A 23,338-nucleotide genomic window follows, 5' to 3' on the forward strand; every position below is an offset into this window, starting at 1 on the left:
AAAATTGCATGGAGACTTTATTTTTCTGTGCTTTTGCAAGCATTTGACAGCTTGTGAAGTGGCAGGTGAGTATCAGTGAGGAGGAGAACTAGATATTCTCCTGCAGATATGCTTGATGAGGAGGTAATTCCCTTTAATTCCCTTTAGCAAGCTGTGGCAACCTGAAACTGAGAATACTTGAGATGAAACCAAGACTGTGATAGATGGTGCTCTGTGCTGATTGAGGATGAGTAGTTTTCAGGTACTGGCTGAGGTGGCTGTCAAGCCTGGTGCAAATGTTTTGGCAGGGTGGGCAGTGGAAAAAGTAGCACTTAAATCTAGGATGCTGAGTCAGATTTCACACAGAATTTAACTCAGCCCCCTACTTTACTCAAAACACCTTAATATATCAATTGTTAAAATAAGAAAAAAGAACAATCAAACTTTTTATCACTTGGTTCTGTCTACATTGGCCTCTCTGGGAGGGCATATTCAACCTCCAGCCATACTGAATCATTTCTTAGGAACTTTACACCAAGCATAAATAGATCCAGATGGTAGGTTTAAAGAGAGCAAGGGGAATGTCTTCGTATTCCTACTGTGCCAAGAACACTTTGACTCCTACTGTTCAATAAGTAAAATAATACCCAGCAGGATCTTAGCTTTCCCAAGAAGCAGTTGTAGGAACTTGAATATACACAAACCATTCAACTGTTGTATATGGCATGGCTTACCTTGATAAAACACCTTAGGATTAGATTGTCTGAATGGCCAAGCTCTCTGTGAGCAGCTGGCTGGCTGGCAGTCCCCCCAGCTCTTAGGCAAGTAAAGCATAGTACCAGTCAATCATCCCCATAAATATCTTTTCACTGTCTTGCAATGCATGAACATATATGTCATGACACATTGATGGTTGTATCAGTCCCACTAAGCAGTATTGACTGAAAAGGAGTTGTTTACTTTAAATCTTTCTCAGAAATAAAAGTTAAGAAATTAGGAAACATCACAATGAATCAGTGAGATTTTCTCATCTGTTTTCTTGACCAGAAGTTACTTATGACTTAAATCTGTGTTTACTATATTCATTCCTTTTATTTTAGGAGTTGGGCATATCACTTCTATGCAGTGTGTTTTTGTTTCATAAAATGTTTTGGCCAGATATGGAAAAGAAAGAGCCAACATTATTGAAGTCTTCCATATAATAGGAAAAGTATTATTGGATATTGTTTCTTGTCTACAGTATATACCAGTGAACCTACTGAAGTGCAGGTAATTTATTGGTGCCTCCCCCATACTCCATGTGAATGAATAAACTCTTTTGCTATTAAAAAGCAAAGTCCCCCAAATCTCCTGCATTACCAAAAGCTCTCATTCAGTGGTATTGGAAATACCACAGATCCTTCTGTATTTAAACATCCTAGAGCTCTTTAAATCAAATCTCAGATATTCAATAGTGGGTATTTCATTATAATCACTAAATGATCCTATCTATACTGCATCATTTATTACATTGCACTGATTAAACTCTCAGAGTCTTGCCCAAACATGCTTTGAACTTAATTAGCAGAAAATGGGATGAATTCTCTTGAGGGATAATATTTTTTTATGTCTTTTTCAAAGTCACATTCAGGAATTAGAAAGAGATATATTGTGAACTTTATGCTTAGAATAGGAAATAACCAAGTAATACTGGTTGGAAACTGTACTGGGTTTGGCTGGGATGTTAACTTTCCCTGCAGCAGCCCATAGTGCTGCGCTCTGCACTTGTAGCTAGAACAGCAGTGCTATCACACCAGTGTTGTGTCTGCTGCTGAGAAGTGCTGGCACAGCATCAGGACTCTCTCTAACCCTCCTAGGGGGTGGGCAAAAAAGTGAGAAAGAAACAGCAGGGCAGCTGACCTAAACCAACCAAAGGGATATTCCATACCATATGATGTCATACTCAGCAATAAAAGGTGGAAAAAGGAAGAAGAGGGGAGGGGGTGGGCTCTCGTTGCGAAAACATCTGTCCTCTTCCCGAACACCGGCTACATGCGTTGAGGCCCTGCTTCAAGGACGTGGTCAAGCATTGCTCATTTGTGGGAAGTAGAGAGTAATTTCTTTCCTCTGCACTTCCACATAGCCTTTACTTGTTTTGTTTTGTTATTCTCTTTCCCCCTCCCTCTTCCTCTTTCTTTTTTTTTTTTTTTTCCCTTTAGTTGAATAGTTTAATTAATAATAATATTTCCTTAATAATATTTTTTCTCTTAAATTAAATTATTCTTATCGCAACCCGTGAGTTGTTCTTTCCTTTACTTCTTCCCCTCCTCATCTGAGGAGGGGGAGTGAGAGAGCGGTTGTGGTGTTCAGCTGCCTAGCACAGTAAAACCACCACAGAAACATATTTCTGAGGCATGGCCCTGTTGTAGGAATGGGGAGACAGAAGCTAAACAAGCAAATACTCGAATATGGATTACCTTCTACCAGCTGTGGTGTCATGTAACATTGATGGCTCTCTGGAGCCTAGGTACACTTAATCAATTTGCAAAGAGCTTTGTAGAGCTGGTCATTGATTTTCCTTTTTTATATCTTTGATAAGGAAGGAAGGAAGGAGAATAGGAGCAGGAAATAGCCAGAAAAATGCAGTTTAACATAGAGACATAGAATTATAGAGTATCCTGAGTTGGAAGGGACCCACAAGAATCATCGAGTATAACTCCTGTTTATGCAAAATAAATTTGTTTAGCAAAATGCCTTATTTATTATAAATTCTATCTTTAAGCTGATGCCACTTTTTACAGTTCAAGGGCCATGACATATTGATAAAGCACAATGAAGTCTTTTAAGACTGTTTCCACAGTTAGGCATGAAATGAAGGCCAAGTACCATGCATCCCTCTGGTAAATTCTTCGTTTCTGTGCATGTTAAAATGCCCAATATGCCACTGGCACAGATGAAGCAGGTTTGATAGCATCCGCAGGAAGGAGGCCACTTATTTTTTCATGCGTAATTTATCACCACAGGTATTTTTGCCTGCCTATGTGTCCTCTGCTTAAACTCATGGTAGCACGTACATTTGCAGCTGGACGTGCTGTTGCTGTAGCAATCGTGCTCCACCCTTCAGCTCACTGGCAGATTCAGAAACAGGATATCAGCATGAGGTGCCTCTCTGCAGAGCTACTGTCTATCAGAAAAAGACAGTCTTGAGACACCCTGTGGGGCACTTTTTTAGAGGAACATGGGTAATTACTTAGGATATTTAAGTATAACATTAAATATTTACTTCTCCTGAGAAAACATTTAAAGTGGCAGTACTTTATATGATTCCTGCAAATGCAAACTCACAAGTTTGGCTGGGACATTTTTCTCCATTTTTCTTTCATAAAAGCCAAGTTTCACCTCTCATTTCACATACACACACACACACTTAAAGTTTATTGCTTTTCACTAGCTACCTTACCAAATTTATTATTATCATTATTATTATTATTATTAGCATAGTACAGAGAACAGTCCTGAAGCCCTCTTTTCATCCCAGACTTGAACTTGTTTGTCAAACCGCTGTGAGCTTTGGGGACTTTTGCTCCTGATCTACATGACACGCTTTTCTTTCTCTGTGTTTAGATGTAGATGTGTGCAGCTTATAGCTATTTCTGTTCAACTGATTTTGCTTCACACCACCGATTTTACCTGGCACTATCATGAAGAATCATGGGATGAAGTCCTAGACCACTTAAAACAGTATGTGATGCATCTGAAGAAAAAATTGTAGCCCTGAGTACGTGTGTATTTGCACACACCCCTTTGCTCCAGACATAACTCACTGTTTTTTACAAGTCTAACCAGTACTCACTGCATTCTCTTTCCACACATTCCAAGAACTTCCAGTCTGATGTGTTATCTATTACAACTTCAGTTGCAAATGACAAAAACCAAACCAAACCAAACCACACAACAAAAAAAAGCTGATGTGGAAGAATGTCATAACATATCTATTATGCACCTTTCTCCACCTAAGAAGATTTTCCTCCATCTATTTTGTTTTGTGACTTGGATTGCGTGGGAAGATTTAGGGTGTGTTGAGACATGGAAAGTTAAATCTCCAATTATCCAGAGGTCATGAGAGTCAGCCAGATTGTGTGCTTCCCTTTCCACCTCTACACCCACTATGCTGTCCTGCTGCTGACCCTGAAATGGAAAGACCACCCTCCTTTGAAATGAAATCAAATCCTCAGAACTTGCTCATCCTTGGGCCTCTCCCAAGTGCTCATGCTGCCAAATATGGCTAATTCAGCAGTAGTTTCATAACCTGGTGGGCTTCTACTCTCCTGCGACCTGAGCTGAGGTCATTGCATTCATTTCCATTTACGAAGTTGTCTTACATATAAATCCATGTTGTCCCAGAGGCAAATGTGCGTCTGAGTTTTTCCCACTGCGTTTGTGTTGCCCTCCTCAGACAGATGAGTTTTTTCTGGCAGCTTTCTGTTATGTTGTTATGCTTTGAATAATTATTATTTTTAAATGTCTCCAGTCCAAAGTTCACTTTTTTCCCTTCTCTCATGCATCCTCCCCCTGCCCCCTCCCCACCCCCCTCACTCACACACACACTTTTTGACTCCATTGCCATCCTCTACCCCTCCAATTTATCTCTGTGTTATTCTTGGCCTGTCTAAGTGCCGTTTAGGAGCTAAGTTAATTTAGGTGCTTGTCTGCTTGCCTGTCAAATTCTATCAAGAGTAAAAAGAATTGCAAGTTAATAAACTCAAAATTATGTCTGGCACAAAGCAGACTCTTATCCCATGCTGTTTATCTGGCAGCAGGTGAAAAAAGAGACCAAAAAAAGGGAAGAAATACAGTGTTTCACACTCACATGCATATGCATACAGACTTTTAAAGGAAACTGAATGGTTGAGCTGTACTGTCGGGTGGCCAGAACAGAATTGGCTGGTGGTCTCAAGCCAGACCTTGTGGGGCAGGTGTCCGCATTACAGAAAACACAAGCACCATTTGCAGGCTTGTTGGCAACCACAGCACAAGGATTGATGTGTAGTCTCACCAATTCAGGAGAATCACTTGGTGAGAATTAGGGGACAGGAATGGGGAAAAGGGGGCAAGTTTCTCCTGCTGCTGGTCAGGTAATATTTATACTATTCATAAGAGACACATCCTCCACTGATGACATCTGCCAGGAGAATAGGCCATGCTGAGTTGGCAGAAGAGTGTGTCAAGGATACAAGAAATTTGGAATGAGAGCTATTGTACTAGAAAGAAAAGCTATCAGCATTCTGGGAATTTTGGTGAGCTTCCTTCCAAAAGTTAAGCTTCATCAATATATGTCAGATTGTTCAAAAGAACAGCATCTATTAATATTAATTGTAGAAATTTTGTTCTTGGATAGCTTTGTTTGAAAGATAGAATTTGTTAGGAATAACATGCCTTTGGAAATGTCTAGGAATACATATATATATATATATTTTTTTTTTTTTTTGAGACAAAACAAACAGAAAAGCACAATCATCTGAATGAGAGGACTTTTCTTTTTATTTGCTTTACTGTGCTTCACATATGTAATTTCCTTTTCTCTTCACTCTGAGAAAGCCTAATGTCAAACCTCCCAATCAGGGCATGGTATTTCTCAGGCTTAAGGAAGAACCTCTTTCCCTTGGCAGATGTGGTATTAGTCTTTCTTCACTCACACCCTCTTTCCCCACTTTTGCACTTGGAAGTGAATGGAAAGCTATGTCTTTCCTTACAGCTTTCAAGAAAGTGCCCAACATGACCTTGGATGAGTTTAGCCTTTGTATTCAAAGAAAAATCTATGATTTCAGATGACCAAAGAAATAGTATATTTTTATTGCTTCATTTTGTTCCCCTTCCCGTGTCTTCCATTTTACCTGCATTTAACCCAGGCAATTGACTTATAATATCATGGTCTGGCAAATGAGTGAAAACACCTTGCTGATATCAACATTGATGTATACAGCTTTTAAGGACTAAAGTGCTGAACAGGATCAGCAATCCAAGTTTCTTGTGGACTTAACCGAATGCAAGATCAGCACTTAACAGCTGGGTAGTTACTGAAAAATTAAAACATTAGTGTTTGAGAAGACTTCAAAGGTTTGACATCAGTAGTGAGTGGCAAAATACACATAATTCATAGATCACAGCATGTCTTTTAGCAGAATTGAATAATGTGTTTGATTATGTATTTTATCTGTGCTTATATATGCGTTTATAACTATATGAATTAAGAATATATAATTATATATAATTGCATACTTCTGTTTACAAATGTGACTGGAAGTTTCCTATAGGCACTACTATATTCTTGAAGTCACACAGTTTGATAAACATGCTCAAATACCATCTGGAAGATTATATACAATATAATTGATTTAGACTCCAGAAATACTCACTGAAAACATAACTATTGTATTTAGTTGCAATGGACTGTTGAATACAAACGAAGAATAAAAAGAATAAAACATACTTTATATATATATATATATATATAAAGATCCTACATCTTAATAATATTATCATTAACATCTAAAACTAGTTACAGAATCCCAGAATAGCCAAGGCTGGAAGGGACCTCTGAAGATCATTTAGTCCAACCCTCTGAGCATGATCACCTAGAGCGCATTGCACAGGATGGCATCCAGGAGGACTTTGAATATCTCCAGAGAAGGAGAATCCACAACCTCTCTGGGCAACCTGTTCCAGTGACCTGCCACCCCCACAGTAAAGAAGTGCCCCCTCATATTCATCTGGAATTTCCTGTGCTTCAGTTGGTTCCCAATTGCCTTTCATCTTGTCACTGAGCACAACTGAAAAGAGACTGGCTCCATCTTCCTGACACCCACCCCTCAAAGCATTTTCTTTTACTGAGTTCCTCAGTAATGTCCATTCTGTCATGCTGATATTTGTGTTTACCCACACCATCACTTGAAAATGAAGAAATGGTGTCCCCCAAATCCTCTTGATTTCAGGTACTGCTGGTCACTGTGACTACATATTTCAAGCAGTTCCATTAATAATACCTGTCTTGTGGAATATGTATTTGATAAGATGGCAAAATTTTCTCTGAAAGTTATGTGATGGAACAACTAAAGTGAATGCCACTTTAGATGAAAATACAAACTCCCTTGGTTTTCTAAAGAAATGTGACTTCTTTGCTCATGTTGCCTGTTCGTCCATCTACATCTTTCTAATAACTTTTGAACCTACAGTCTGAATCCATCAACAAAACCTGACTGAGGAATAGTGGTATTATAGACAACAAGTCACTATTTATGAAAACTTATATATTGAAGGGTGGGAAGAGGCTGATAGAGACTCCTGATAGATCTAATTAAGCCTCCTCTGACACCCCAATGGAGCCTTACTGAAAAAAAGGGATCATCCTTTACTTGCTGACTTTGCTGTATGTAACAATTTAGAATGAGCAGTCGGTCAGTCAAGCAATGAGAAAAGCCATACTTTGAAACTGACAGTCTTCTGCTGAGCAAGCAAGGCTACCAAAGATAAATAGGGGTTGAAAAGGCCTGAGGATTTCCGGGGTGGGGGGTGGGGGGGTGGGGTGAAAAGGTGGAAGGAATTACTGTCACATTTGGGCCAATAATTCAGGATAGTGAAAGAGGCTGAGGTTGTTGTAATGTGAGGGTATAAAGCACGCAGAATATGCATTCATAAGAAATCAGGCATCATTAGTATTACTGCTTATGGATCAACATTTCAAGCTGCTGCACCCCAGGTAATCACTGCACTACGGTGGGTGCTTGGCTTTATGCAACTTAATGATAATGGTGGAATCAGTGACACTGCTTTACTGCTTAACCACTTTCTGCAGAACATTGCTGGATTATAGCCATAAATGACCGCAACAAAGAGCTGCAATGTATGCTACAGATAAAAGACACTAGTTCAACATGTGTAAACAAGCACAGTGTATCTTGCTTTGAATTCCACTCTTATTCAGCATATCATTTGCAGCAACAGACCTCATCCCTGTGGAGCAATTTCTTTTCCACTTGGTCTGCTTCTGATTAGTGTAAAAGAATGACGTATAGAAATGACACTATAATAAAGATGATGGATATTCAATGAAGCAGCTGCATATTAGGAGAAAAGGAAGCTGACTACTGAAGTCTCACATAGAAAAAGAAAAGACAAACAACAAAATAAGTTTCTCATTCTGCATGTAAACTTAAAATCTCCATCTATAACTATTACTGGTATGTCATTCATAACGTAGAATAGCAACTACTATTCTTCCCTGTGGAAGAAAAGTATTTAAATGCATGTTAGGGGACTAAATGTCTTTTAGATTTGGTCTTTAGATCAAGGATTTATCTTGAAATGTCTTCTTCTCCTCTGAAAATTCATACTTCATAGGGAATAGAAAAAAAATGAAACCATTCTGAAATAACAAAACAACATTCACTGTAGATAAAGCTTTTAGACCAGGGTGTTAGTAAGTCCATGGCTTTCTTAAGCTCATAGATGGATTTGGTACACCAGGCTGAGTCAGCCTAGCGTGGGATGATTGGATGACTTTATATCCTTAATCAGATTTTGTGTGAATAGTTATTTTCCTTCTGTTTGCACCTGAGGAAAAGCTTACAAGTGTTTGCACCACCTTCTAAGCAAACAAACTGAACTGGGCAACAGCTGACTGGAATACTTTACAGAACTTCTGATTCTGCAGGGATCTTGCCCTTGTTTGCGTAATTTCAATTAGAGGTAGGCTTTTATTTTAGAAGGTAGTTTAGCATGCCATTTTGAAAATGGGGGAGTGAAGTAGAAGAGAGGAGGAGGCTGAGGGGGATAAGGAGAAATTTTTATTTAATGAGTCAAATAACTAGCTGTCCAAAAGTTTCCCTGAAGACATTCACTTCTCCTGTCTGTGTGAGCTCCTACTGAAAGGAATGGAATGTACCACAGTTTTCCATAAAATGCTCCAAACACAGGATTGATCCATTGCCCTGTTCTGTGTTTCTCCTCTGGCTACAATAGTTTATGCTACTTTAAGGATGTAGCCTACATATTTCATTTCTCAGATCTGATGTATGCTCATAGATGGACTTGATATATGTTGTTCTGCATTTGAACTGAGGATGGCAACTCTCAATTTCTGCTGCTCTTTTTAATTCTTGTCTCTGTACTGAAGGAACACAAAATCAATGATACTACAAGCTCAAAATGTACCAAAGAAGCAAGTGAGTCTAGTCATGCAAAGCATTGACCACTCCACATTCAAAAGAAAAACACATGATAAGCATGCAAGGTATAAAATTATCTTAAATAAATCTCTTTCAAGAAAATGTTTTAGTGCTAGATAAAGAAACTGGGTTGGGGTCCTGAAGGTGGACTTCTGATTGTGAGTAAGGTATCTCAAGAATTATATTTTCAGCTGCATCATGGGGGATGCTACTGGCCAATATACCTCTTCTGTGAGTAGAGAGACTTCCTCTGAGACTGTAGTTGCGGTGTTGCCTATTTGCTCTTTCACTTCTTCAGATTTCTTACACCAGTGCAAACTCTTATACTAATGATATTAATACCAACGAAGAAGCCTGTCTTTAAAGCAATTGTGCCAACATATATTTCAGGAAATTACTGTACAACCATTATAAATTGCAGCTTTTGGTTCATTAGTTTATCTGAACTTAATTAAAATGTGGTATTTTAAGTTCCTTCAGTTCAACTAGTTAACTCCTAGTCCCACAGCTGTAATAAATTTTTACTTTCTAGTGGAGTTTTGTGTAGTTTACAAATCTTCTTATTATGTACTCTAAATTGTTGAGGCATTGCTTAAAAGTTATTAGTGGTTTCTCTGTTATGATTTTTAAATCAAAACCAGTGCCAGCCAATGTGTCATGTATCTTAGCACATGCTACCAGTCCCTAAAGCAAATTGATCTTCACCCTCTTGCATCCATGAACAATGTTACAACCGCCCTTGTCAGCTGGGAAGGACTCACTATTTCCAGACCAACTCTTCAAGGACTGAGTAGCATGTATGCCCCATTGAAATAAAAACATTTTAATAAAGGCACACATACTTAGTTTCAGGATTTCCAAAGGCTGTTATAGAACTGCTGAGAGCAAAAATAATAATAATTAAATAAAATAAATAAAAATTAAATAATTTTAAATAAAAAATAATAATTAACTATTATAACTATCAAGAACAAATCAAAAAAATTTTGAATTATTCCATACATCATTAACGAGTAAAAGTTTTGTAGACAAAATATCACTAACATTTCCTCATATTTAGTGATGGTTCTGGAATACAGAAATGGAAAAGCAGCTGCTTGTTTAGTCTTTCAGTACAGTTACTTGGTGCTTTTACTGTCTTCTAATAAGAATCAGAAATAAGGATATTTGTTTCAACCAGTAGGTCTGTCAGGAGCTGTTTTTGCTATTAAATAATTTCACATGAAAATCATTGTAGATACATATTTTCACCAGCCCACTTTATGTGTTTGTGTGTTATGTTTGTAAATACAGATAAACTTGAAGAAGCTCGTGTAGTATCAACATAAGCAGATTCCATAGTATTTACTTTTAGCACGTTTCCTGTGAAGAGATGGAAAAAATGTTTATTGACAATTCAAAATTTTTTCACAGAACATGTTCCTTTTCCTCAAAAAGTGTCTTTTGTGTGTGTGTGTGCATCTAATAAGAAGTACATTTAAACTGAAATTCTGGAATTTTGTAGACAGACACAATTAACTCCATCTCTTCCAACATGGAGAATGAAGAACAGTGAAGAAACTCAATATGCCTGCATTTTCAGGAAGTTTTGAGTTATATCTTCTACCACTGCCTTGTTCTTCGGTCCAGCCTATTTTGAATAGGACAGTTGGAAGATTTTGCAGAGTAGCTATTGACCCTGCCCTTTTGAGAAAATTGCAATAAACTCTCCCACCTAGTTCTGCAGAACCAGAAAGCATGAAAGCCTTGAATAAACTCTAAAGCTGTTGAAATAAATATTTCAGTTCTTCTTTAAGTTGTATCTTTAAATCTTTGTCAGGTTGTTCATAGTCTATACTTGCCCATGTATGAGAAGAATGGAACAGATCCCAATGGCTCAGTCAAATGTATCTAATCCTAAGTGACATGTTCTGTCTCATTTTCCTTCAGGACATACTGGATGTGTCATTGGCTAAGTTATGGGTACACCATGACTTTGGAAAGTAAACAAGAGAGCTTCACATTTTCTCATTATCATAAGAACATTAAAGTTTGACTCTGCACCTCCTGTACTACAGACTTACTACTACTGAAAACATAGAGTAATTGCTTAAAATATATATATATATATATATAAAATATATATAAAAAAATATTTTAAAAAGGTAAGGCCACCAGTTTGATGTTTTTGAAGAAAAGAAACCTGGCAATGAGGTGTTCAGCATGTACCAAATGCCTGCCTACCTGCCATGTATTTTTTAATGCACCGAGGTCACCAGCAGCTGCTTAAGAATCAGATACAGTGGAAATATTTAATATTTAAGAAACAATTGTATGCTTCACATTTTTGAAAACCTTGACTGATAGCTATTAGCAAAAATGTTATGCTCTCCAGAAGGGAGGTGGAAAGGGTCATAAATTGGTCATCAACACTTGATGCATCCCAAAAGAGGACATAGAAAGGTCTCATACTAGGAGTGATGTGTTGTTGTTGGCTATCCTTGTCCCCAGCTGTGATTGAAACTGGTTCAGCCTTTTAGGAGTGAGAATAAAAATGTAAATTGTAAGTCTCTTAGCTGTTTTGTGTTTGATTTTGAAAATTATGAACTACTGTGACATTCAGTCTGAGATGACACTATTTTGTCTATTTGATCACTTTGAGTAATTGCCATTGAGTGTTCTTTCAGTGGGAAAAGACCATGGAAAATGTCTTATTTTACATATTTAGATTTAAATGCAAAGTAAGACACCTCTCTGCTATTCCAGACTCCTTGACATTCTCCATCTAGAAGTAATTCATGATGAGAAGTAATTCATGAAGAGCAGCCAAGAATCTAAAGCAGCAAAATATAATCCATCCTTCCCACATCTTCTAAAACCTGACCTTTCCCCAGATTCTTCACCTTGCCTGTCTCTACAGAGGATAACAAAAAGCCTTATTTTTCTTTAGTGTCCAATTTCCTTTGATGTTTTTTAAAATTTAATATGTTATTAATATGTTATTGTTGAAAAATGCCAAGTCAGGAGTGATGGATGGCTCCATCAGTCTACAGAGCAGACATGCGAAGCAGGCCAGTTCTCTAGCAAGCCCAAGTCTATTCTTTGCATTTCAGGGAGATCATCTGAAATTATATCCTGAGTATATCCCCTTCCTCTCATCCTCCTCTACATAAATCCTTTTATTCTTTCTGTCCCTAATGTGTGGACAGGAAACTCCATTCTGCAAATGTGCCTTGTAAAGGCACAGACAACTTTGTCAGAGCTGAGCCTAATCCTCAGATCATGACCTTGCCACATGCATCCCAAAAGGTGATTTTATACATGCAACCACCTCTTCTTTGAAAAAGAGTTGTAGTCATTCCCCTGATTTCTCCAATCAAAGCCATCCATGAGAGTGGTTAAAAGGAAACTGTCTGTTCAGATGGAACTAGTTTGAGGTTTGCACAAATTTCACACAGACAGACCAGTCTCCAGACTGTCAGTAACTTTTGACCTGTCTAAGCAAGACCTTTGACCTGTCTAGATGTATGAAGAGTGGCTGAATTCACTTGGCCTGTTCAGCCTGGAGAAGAGGAGGCTGAGGGGAGACCTCATTGCAGTCTACCTCTTCCTCACGAGGGGGAGTGGAAGGTCAGGCACTAACCTATTCTCCATAATCACCAGTGATAGGACCTGCACGAACAGTGTTAAGCTGAGGCAAGGGAAGCTTAGGCTGGACATAAGGAAGAGGTTCTTCACTGAGAGGGTGGTCACACACTGGAACAGGCTCCACAAGCCTGCACCAAGCCTGTCTGAATTTAAGAAGTGACTGGACTGTGCACTTAGTCACGTGGTCTAAAATTTTGGTAGACCTGTGTGGTGCCAGAAGTTGGACTTGATGGTCTTTATGGGTCCCTTCCAACTCGGGATATTTTATGATTCTATGATTCTGTGAAGACTTAACTTAAGGTTTAAAGCTGAAACATCTACTCGGTATGAAAGTCTTGTTTCCCTGACTAACCCAGCTGTTGTATAAGATATATGGGATTATGTGGACTGGTGAAATCACAGTGATAGGAGTTCAGCTGGGGGAAGAAACTGATTTATCTCAATTATTTAAAGCTCATACTGGTTTACAAATTCTGAGGAACCAGAAAAATATGAGAGACAAAATTCTGCTTAGAGATGTCTACAGGTCTAAAAGATGATGGGTGTATTTTTTTTTTCAAAAGGTATTAGCACACTTACTTCCTGAAATATTCAGGTGACTCAGTTGGCTCAGTGGAAGGGAATTTGAAGGAGTAAGCAAAATAAATAAATAAATAAATAGACACAGCTATTCTACATTGCATTGTCTTTCACATGTCACCTTGCCTTTTGAGGGATCCCCTAGTGCTCAATGATGTATATTTTCTAATGAAGTCACTTGGTCAAGTCTATGTGACGGACTACAGCAGCAAGCTGTTTCTGTATAGGTCAAATTTTGCTATCATACATGATGCCATAAATGCAGATAAAACCATGAAGTTTTCAAAGGCTTCTTTCTATTTATTTGTTTATTTAGTTGATAGCTTTTGCAGCAGAGAACTGAGCTCAGTGGAACTACATGCACTAGAAAACACTAGTTCAGAAAATTCAGGAAAAACAAACAAACAAAAAAATTAAAAATTTGAGTGAAATCTAGGGAGAGAAGAGATACTATAAGTTATGCTCAGTACTTGAAATATAACTTTTAATCAAAAGAATGAACACCCAGGCAGATTTACTCTGTCTCTTAATAACAGCCCTGGACATTAATGTTAACACTCACCCAAAATTCTTCACAGTGTGCTGGAGTTTGTCTAGAAGGCTAAATGATGACCTGTATTTAGTTGATTTGTAAGATCTGGAGAGATGCTGCAGTAAAGTGGGATGTATAACAAACTACTTTGAAAACTTTGACTTGAATCATGGAAGAAAAACAACTTGAAGATTGAGTATTATACATGCAGTAAGCACATAGAAACATCTTTCGTTGACCACTTCATCTGACTACCAACAGTCACCACCTTCCAGTGGGGGTAGGGGAGCAAATATTTTTTATGTGCTAGGTCATGACAGATGTGGCGGGAGTACAATAGATTTGAGAGACAGAAACAGACTATCCATGAGAATGCATGTTCCCAATAAACACTGACATTCTCTGAGCTTTCAAGTGTGCAATTTTTTATTTTTATTTTTTCCCCCACTGGTGTGCATTGGGTTATTTGGAATGATGGAAAGGGAACATAGAGACTTCATGTGGGAGCAGGATATACTTATAGGCTGCATTTGGACATTGTGCATATTAGTCATGCTTCTTTCAGTTGACATGCTCAACTTGCAGCTCCCTTTGAGAGAGCTGGCAGAGGTAATCAGGCAAGTATAGGCCCAGTTACATGAGGGTGAAAGGCTGGGAGCTCTTGTTCAAGTCTCATTCCCCATACCTGGCCATTCTGAATTCTACCAATGAAAGACCTCAGCACTACTCACCTCTTTTGCTGTACTAATTTCCCCTGCTAGCCTCCACTGCCACACACACAATTTACATTTGGAAGCAGACACCCTCAAAACAGAATGTAATGGTAGGAATCAACAGCTACAGTAGATACATCTCTGTCTCTCTCTGTGTCTACAAGCATTCACTTTGCTTCCTGGACAAAGCCACATGAAGGATGGCCCAACAGCCCAAGGAATATTCTAGGAAAGGAGAGCCACATTAAGAGACAGCAGGACAGACTGACAGTGTGTCTGTGAATTGGCACAACACCGCTTCTGAGCAGAAGGCAGTGATACAGCTCAAATGTCCACAAAGCAAGAGAATATTCTCTAGCAAAGAAACAGCATGGCAAGAAGAAATGTAGGAAACTACATCTCTTGGTAAGACTGCCATTAACTTCTGCAGGATTTGGATAACCCTTCTTCTAAATTGAAAGGGAAAGGTTGTAGTCAATGTCATCTAAAATTACCGTCCTTACAGTTCTTTTTGAATTTCTCATCTATTTTCAGTAGCTTTCCTGTTTAAAGAACGCAAAGACCTTCAAAAATCATCTGCAAGTAATTTCTTCATATTAAAAACAAACAGAAATTCTGAAATTAATCCCAAGGCAGCAGCAGGCTATGAACTAAGATCTAGTTCAAAGACGGGTCTCTATCTGTTAATATGGTCAGTTCAGCCAAAATAAATATTTATTTTCACCAAATGTTACATGTGGCTTAAGTATTCCCACACAACTGCATTAGAATAATTTTCAGAGAGAAGATAAGTCCTTCCCTGTACAATATAAATATAACTGCTGTGAACTGATCTTAAGATGATCCTTGATTTTCCTTTATTTTATGTGATCATCAGGCTTTTCAGGGATTAACGTATTAAGCAAAGGTGGGTGCATCTACTAGACAGACTTGTGCCCAAATGGGTGCTAATCATGATTCACACAGGTTACACAATGCCAGCTAACATCTGCAGGTACATCTGAGTGAAGCAATGTGAAGCAAAACAGAACTAGGTTAACATTTTCAGTGCATTGACACTATTTTATTGTTGTTATTATTGTTATTGTTACGAAAGGAAGTTCTGATTTCAAATACACCTTTCAAGAATGCACAATGGGGGATATGTTTGATAGAGATGGTAGAGGATATAGTTACCTGAAAAATGTAATGCCCTAGTGAATAGCCATGTTAATAAAAGTGAAGGAGAAACTGTGGGCAAACTCTGTAACCCTTCTGCAATTACAGGATCACAGAAGATTTATTTAAAGGCTCAATCTTTAGCTTTCTGTGTTTTCAAAATAATCTTAAATTAAACTGAGGGTAACTCTCTTCAGACCATCATGGCTACATGAAAAACCAAACCAAACCCAAACCAAAACAACCAATCAAACAAAAGAACTAGAGAAAGCCTGAAGGCATTAATAATTGGATGAAGACCTTAAAAAATAATTCCTAAATATATTTTTCTATAAATCACCAATATCATAAGAAAGAAATGTTGCTTGCAGAACAGGAGGATTGAGGACAGAAGCTAGGAGAAAATAATATTACTCTACAATATAAATGTATATATTCTGCATTATCAGCTGGAACAACATTCAGTTGTATTAAACAGAGTATCCAGGACTTCCTGTTTGCTCTGATCTGCCTTACTAGTCCTGGACCTTCCCTTCTGAGTTGTCAACTGGCAGTTTTTGCTTGCTGTTTCATCACAGATAGAAAAGTATGTTAGCACTTCTATGTCATAGAAGTATGAAAAAGGAGACAAGGATCTCGATTAGACATGGAAGACAAAAAACATGAAGAAAGCTGAAGGAGAGATAAAAAAGACTTTACTGTTAGGGGAGGGGTGAGATGTTAATATCAGAGAGACTGTGCAGAAGGACACTTTGAAGGACATGACTTTTGTCACCAATTTTAATATTGTATATGGAGATGGAAGGATGGACTTCAGAGTCAATCTAAGGAAAACAAACAAACAAACAAACAAATAAAAACAATGTTGATTGATAGATTTAGCAGTGAATGAAAATCCCCAACCCTTCTGTGAGATGTGGTGACTGGAAAAAGTAAATATTAATGGAAAAGTTTGAATGAAGGAGTTTAGGGAAAAGAGGTGGTTGTCATGTATCCGAAATGTCTGTTGAGTACTCTGAAACTGAAAGCTTCACAGTCCCCAAGCAAGACTTCCAAATCTCTAGACCAGCCCAAGCCACTTGAATGTTAGTGAAGTGTATGAAACCACTGCTTTCCTTTGGTCCACTCACCTAGAGTTGTTAAAGTTTCCTTCCTAGAGAAAAAGAATCTGCTACAGGGATTTCAGGAAAAATAACTCTCTGGAACCACTATCACTTTTTTTCTAAAGCTGTAATGATGACCAATTTGCCAAAAAAAATAACCAAAGTATTTTAATCAATAGCATTGGATTTCATTGATATACACCAGCCAATGCAAAAAACGCTGCACTTATTATGAATGTTTCATAATTAAATGTAAAATACTACCCCACAACAATGACATGGAAATGAACATTTAAATCTAACTTTCTCACTCATAAAATGCCATCTTTCTTCCAATCACTCTTCCTGATGATGCTTAGAACTTTACCATGCATAGATATGAGTCCTTGCCTTAACAACTATGAATGAAGGAAAAGCTGAAAGCAACAAGAGATAAGGAAGAGGAGAAATCTACATTTTTACTGAACATGATTCTTTGCAGAAAGTTTTTCACACCAATGCAATATTTAAAGAGACATTGCAGGAGTCTTGGTCATTAAACCTGTTTATAAATCACCATGGACAAAACAGTCAAGTTTGCTAAACCTGTTTTTTTTTTGTTCAGCACAGCTCTTACATTATTCTTTCTTCCCCTTATCCAGATAAAGTTCAATGAAAACCTTCACAGGTGACTACCTGTGTCTGTGCTTTGAGATTGCTTTTTTGTTTAATTTTCATTTTCTGATTCTCATTCTGTCTGGACAGTTTGCCTAGATCCTTTGTCCTGTATTCCCTGCCCTCTCCTATCTTCTCCATGTCCAAAGCTTTCACTTTTTTTTTTTTTTTTTTTTTTTTTTTTTTTTTTTCCCATTTCAACTTCATTTTCTCTCTCCCATGCTTGTTCCCCCTTCCTGCCTTCCTGAGGATACACATCTCTTCCAGCTTCTGCTTTGGGCAGGCCAGAATGTACTTTGGAAATATCCTTCCAGACCTCCTCCCACAAGGAGTTAAACCTAATATTCAGGGAGCTCTTCAATTTTAAATGTAAAATGTTGTGACATTCTTTCTGGTTTAGCCAAAGAGCCTAAAAGAGAAAGTTTGTTCAGAGGATGAGAGGCAGCATGTGATAGTTTTTTGATTTCTTGCTAGGGAATGCATAAACTAGGTCTGAAACTGGAAGCATCAAAAATATGGCATCCTCTCCTCTATGAAAATCTTCTGTTCACTGAAAGGGAAATGAAAGAATTTCCAGGAGCTTACAACTGCCTATTGATATGCAGTCAAACTTTTCACCCTCACAGTTCCACCACACCCTACTTTAAATCCCAGCTCAGATTATTTTTATTTATTTATTTTTAAATAGCTCATGATATTGTTGGGCCTACAGCTCACAGAGATTGTATTGCCACTAAAAACACATAGCTAAACACAAGCAGGTAGAATTCAAAGGACTGAAGTAGATATATTTATTTGTAATTTATTAAAACGCTCTGAATGCAGATTAATGTTCCTTACTCAATACTCTCTTATTGTTTCACCTGCTATAAAATGGGAATTGCAAGGACTGTCTGGTTATCTAATCTGATTGTAGCTGCTTAAAGTGTCTGAGGATCTTCTGAGGAAATATAAACTAAGAAACCACCCACAGTAATACCTCCCAGCTGCCTAGAGAAATCTCTAGGCTCTAGGACCCAATCAAGTCACAAGCAAGCAACTTCCCTTGCACACATGCACCTTACTGATGTCATTCACCCCTTCCACTAACATTTTCCTTGTTTGATCAGAGAAGGAGGCTGTTTTGTCCTTCATGCAAGAAGTCTTTATACCATAATCCCCGTAACTGCCCTTTGAAGTCCTTGTTACACACATATTCATTTTTGGATACTCTGATGAATTTACTTTCCATGCTCTGTGCTATCTGGATCTGATCATTTGGGGGCCGGAAGAAGCAAGCTCAAATATGGTAGAGGAACCCTGATGTTTTCATTTATCCCAGCAGGCACATGCAACACACAGTGTGATATATATACTGATTCCATCCCAACAGTGGGCCTTGTTTGGAGTTCGTCAACGTTCCTGTGTTACGTTCTAGTCTCTTTCTTCCAAGCTCTCTTTCTTCTTGTTATGTCAGTCCCATGTGGTTAGATGATGGCTCTTTTATGACTTCTTTCTTTTTCTAAGACTTTAGTGAACCTTCCCTCCCCTCCTTTTCTACCTTCTCTCAATTATCAGAACTTTTGTTGTAATTTTAAAGCTGAAACAACCAGAATAAGATATACTGCGTATGGTATGGTAATATTTTAGATGTTAAAATGTGCCACACACAGCAATTGTTTTATTTTGTGAACTCAGGCTGTGTAGGAAAAAGATTAATATTTCACTCCACAGTGACTTCTGTGTCTCCCCCACAAAAACACCCAGATTAATTGCCCACTGTGTATGCATGAAGACTGTATACTATTTTTGTCTCCTAGTTTCAAGTGCCAACTGTCACCTAGTAGTTGACCTTGTGGCTTGCTGAACATTCCTGTCTTTATCTGGAGAAGAATCATAATCAGACTCCCAGTGGTGAAGAGTATGTCTTCATTAGAGGAAGAAAATGTTAGCAATAAAAATCCTTAGACCTCATTCCACTAAGGAAAAATAATTATTGGTAGAATTACACGTTGCATAGCTCATGACAGCAAACCCAGGTTTTCTGTTAACAGCTAGCTGCAACCTTTTCCTTTTACACTGGACCTATATACTCCAATATTAGGCAAATGGGTATTACAGAAAATGATTTAAAACTATAGCACAACTAATGAATTTTTATTTCTATGACCAAGTTCTGTCACGTCAAGTTAATCTGTGAAGTGTCTTGTCCAGCTGGGGATTTTTTTATTATTATTTATTTTTATTTTTAATACAACAAAATAAGGTGTCCTATGAACTTTTGAACCTTTAAACATTTTTTTTTTTTTTTTCCAAAAAAATATCTAAGTTAACAGGGGAAAAATACAGTTTCTAAATAAAGTCTTCCCCTAGGACGGCATTTTTGTCTTGCCAAATTAAACTAACCAAGAGTTTTGTTTCTCTAGCAATTTAGCTTCCCAAGAAAAATACACCTGCATGTGTCAGGAGCCTCGCTTGAGCATGTAGGCCTTCTATTTCATGAACAACATTAGAGGGCACTTCTGCATTGTGGTCGGCTTAAGCCAAAGAAAGGCAGAAGCTTACCAGCTGAATTGTTCTTGAATTCAGAGGCAACCTGAAATCTATTTCAACCTCACACAGATTAAGAATTTATTCTGTAGACAACCTCTTTGATCTCATTAAAGCTGGTTCTGGACTTGCTGTGAGGGAAGCTGGGGACTCATTCTTTATGAGGAGGTGAGCAGCCAGGGAGGTGAGGCTGAGATGTGGGCTCCCCTCCTGCCCCACGTTCCCATGTTCCTGCATCGAAGAGACCCTGACCCTGTGAGCTCCCGCCTAGGAGCTAGGGGTGCTGAATCAGAGGCAGCTCTGAGTTTTTTTTTGAGTATTTCTGCATGTGATGCTCTTGCAGTTTTGGTTGACAAAGGCACATGATTAGTTTATAGTCTCTGCTTTCACTGAAAGAAAAACAAACAGCTTTCCAACCTGTGTGATTATAGACAAAACTTGAAAAGGAGATCTAAAAACTTAAATATCATTGGGAGGTTATTGGGAGGTAAAGTAAAATCTCAAGGTTTATTTACTTATTTATTTATTTTATAAATTCCATAATTTTTGAACTAGTTTCCTTATTTTAAGGTTGCTGACTCACATTTTAGGAAAGTTTCAGGTTAGCAGTGCTGACATAAGCAAAAAAAATCATTAATGTTATTAAATAGCTTTACTTTATCCAAAATCCTCTAAGCAGCCATTTCAATATGTGCTTTTCTTCAATGACATGATCTCTTCAAAATCCACACAGCATTATCAGCACATGCAGAGAGAACTCATTGGGCTTATTTTGCTGTTTACTGTTCTTCAAGGCCTGGCCTATGAAGCTGATCTTCTGAACCCAGACTATCGTTGAAATGTGATTGTGATTTATCTTAAGCCTCTCTCCCCATTATGAGGTAGGATTTCACAATATGCTGCGTGGTATAAGGCACATGCTTCTGTGGGAGCAGTAACACTTGTGCATGTGTTCATCCACCCCATTCAGGATCCTGTTTGCCCCTCATCTTGGCAGCTATTCTATTCGAGTTTCAAACATCTGATTCATGCAGCAAAAAGTCTCCCCACAGAAAACATATGGCTGAACTGTTTTGTTTTTCCTAGAGCAGTTCAAACAGTTATTGCAGGAGGAATTTTAGGAAGATTGTGCCTGGCAAGGAAAGCCCACTAAATAAACATGTGATGTTAATTATCTTTTGCCTATTTCAAGTGAACATTTCAAAGTGTTTTGCAAACCATTAATTAAGCTGCAATTTAGTACCATGAGGTAGTAAAATATTATTAACACTGTTTTCTTCAGGTGGGAGACTATGACGCAGAGGGTGAAATGACCTGGATGAAGTCTGTCAGCAGCAGACCTGAGAGCCAAACCTTCAAATTTCAGCTCAGCAGCTCCCTGTTCATTAGACCTTTGTATTGTGAAAAGATGTAGTTACCTTGGGGAGTATGATGAGTGCAGGTCAGAATTTGAACTGCAGGTCCAGAAAGCATGTAGCAGGTCACCTGCATGACAGAAGGGTGACTGGTAGCAGGAGTGATTTCTTGGGCTGTGCCATAAACATGGCCTTGTATCCCCCAGTCCTTGGAGCACCTCTTGACTGATAGCAGGCTTAATTAGAACCATTAATTACAGCTGTAGTTCTGGTCTATTGCTAATAACTCTGGTGACAGATTTCATGAACAAGTCTGACATTTAAGTTTGCTCTGCACTTTTGGCAATTGTTTGGTCTACTGTTTCTCTGAAATGGCTCTACCTGATTCACTTACCCCACACCACCTTTGCTCTCCTGCATACACTTAACCTCTCCTTCCTAGTAAGCAGTAGTGTAAAAGTGTCTTAGCTGAAATGTTCACAGATCACTAGGAGCTGAGCCTCCCAGACCATATATGTTGGCCAGAGAGTCACAGGTGCTGGTGGAGGACGCATCTGAGGCTGAAGACCAACTCTTTGGAAAGAGGCACAGAGTGTTGTTTCTCAAAAGCAGGACATGGATAGTGGGGTTGTTTTGCCAGCCCCTCGTAAGACTTGTATTTCCATATCTGCTCTTGAGTCCTGCCTGAGACATATTGTCCATCAGATAGCCAGTTCCTACCTTCTCCCACCCTCTTATCTTCTTCCTTTGTTTAATCACCTTAAGCTTATTGTCAATGAAAATTCTAAATTACTGAAACAATAAAAGTACCATAAAAGTTAAGAGAAACTAAGAATTCAGAATAACTGGGAAAAGGCTCACCTAAGGCAAACAGTGAACAGGAGCAGAGCTGTGCCCTAGGACCTGTGTATCTGACACTGTTCAGGAAAGGGCCAAGGGGTTGGGAGGGCTAGCAGGGGAGGCAATTTGCAAAGTGCTCTGGTTGGAGTGTTCATCTTTGGAATGGAAATTTACAGCAAAACCAAGTCAAAGTGCAAAATGTGGGGGCCACTTCCATATTCAACAGTCTGGCTTTTTCGCTGCTAGTACACGTTACACCACTTTGGTAGATGCTACTTTCAACTCCTTTTAAGACATATAAATATCCCTCTTTTCAACTGCACTTGGCAACCATCATGATCTACCGGGTTTCTGAAGCCTTCTGAAAAGTCAGCTTTCTGTGGCGAGTCCATGGGGCATTGGTGTAGACAGTTTGAGACAGAGTCTGTGCCCAAATACCCAGGGGATGGCCTTTTCCCTGTGTCTCAGAGGCTGGGCTACCTCAGCTCACTGCCACCATAGGATAAGTTTGTCCTACCTGAGCATGGCAGTTCTCAGGCACCTAAACAATGCCCAAGTGAAGCCAAGTGCCTTTTGAAATATGACCCATAATATATACATGCATGTGAAGCTATGCATTTCCTTATATGCATTTCTACATGTATGTATACATCTACTTACACATTTTTCATTCACATACTTATGTAGGTAGGAGATATGGCCGATGAACAGAAGCAGTGAACCGCTAGATGGGGCTGCAGGAGGAAAAAGATAAATGTGGGATGGATTATAGGCAATTCATCATGATCAGGCTGAGTTGAATGTTTAGTATCCTGGCCTGTGTGGAATCTTTATTGAAAAACATCAACCATAATAGTAGCATACAGCACCTGTCTCACAATGGGAAGGGAAGCAAGCATGATTTCAAGCCAAAATGCACAGTATTTTACCAGGAAAAACAAACAAACAAACAAACAACAACAACAAAAAAACCCACCAACATTGTATCTCTTCAATTGTAAACTCTAGGTGAATGTGCTTATACATTCAGAGCATAAGGCAGATGGTAACAAACCGCATGCTTGTG

Source organism: Oxyura jamaicensis, chromosome 1 (genome assembly GCF_011077185.1).
Source record: "Oxyura jamaicensis isolate SHBP4307 breed ruddy duck chromosome 1, BPBGC_Ojam_1.0, whole genome shotgun sequence".
NCBI lineage: Eukaryota > Metazoa > Chordata > Aves > Anseriformes > Anatidae > Oxyura > Oxyura jamaicensis.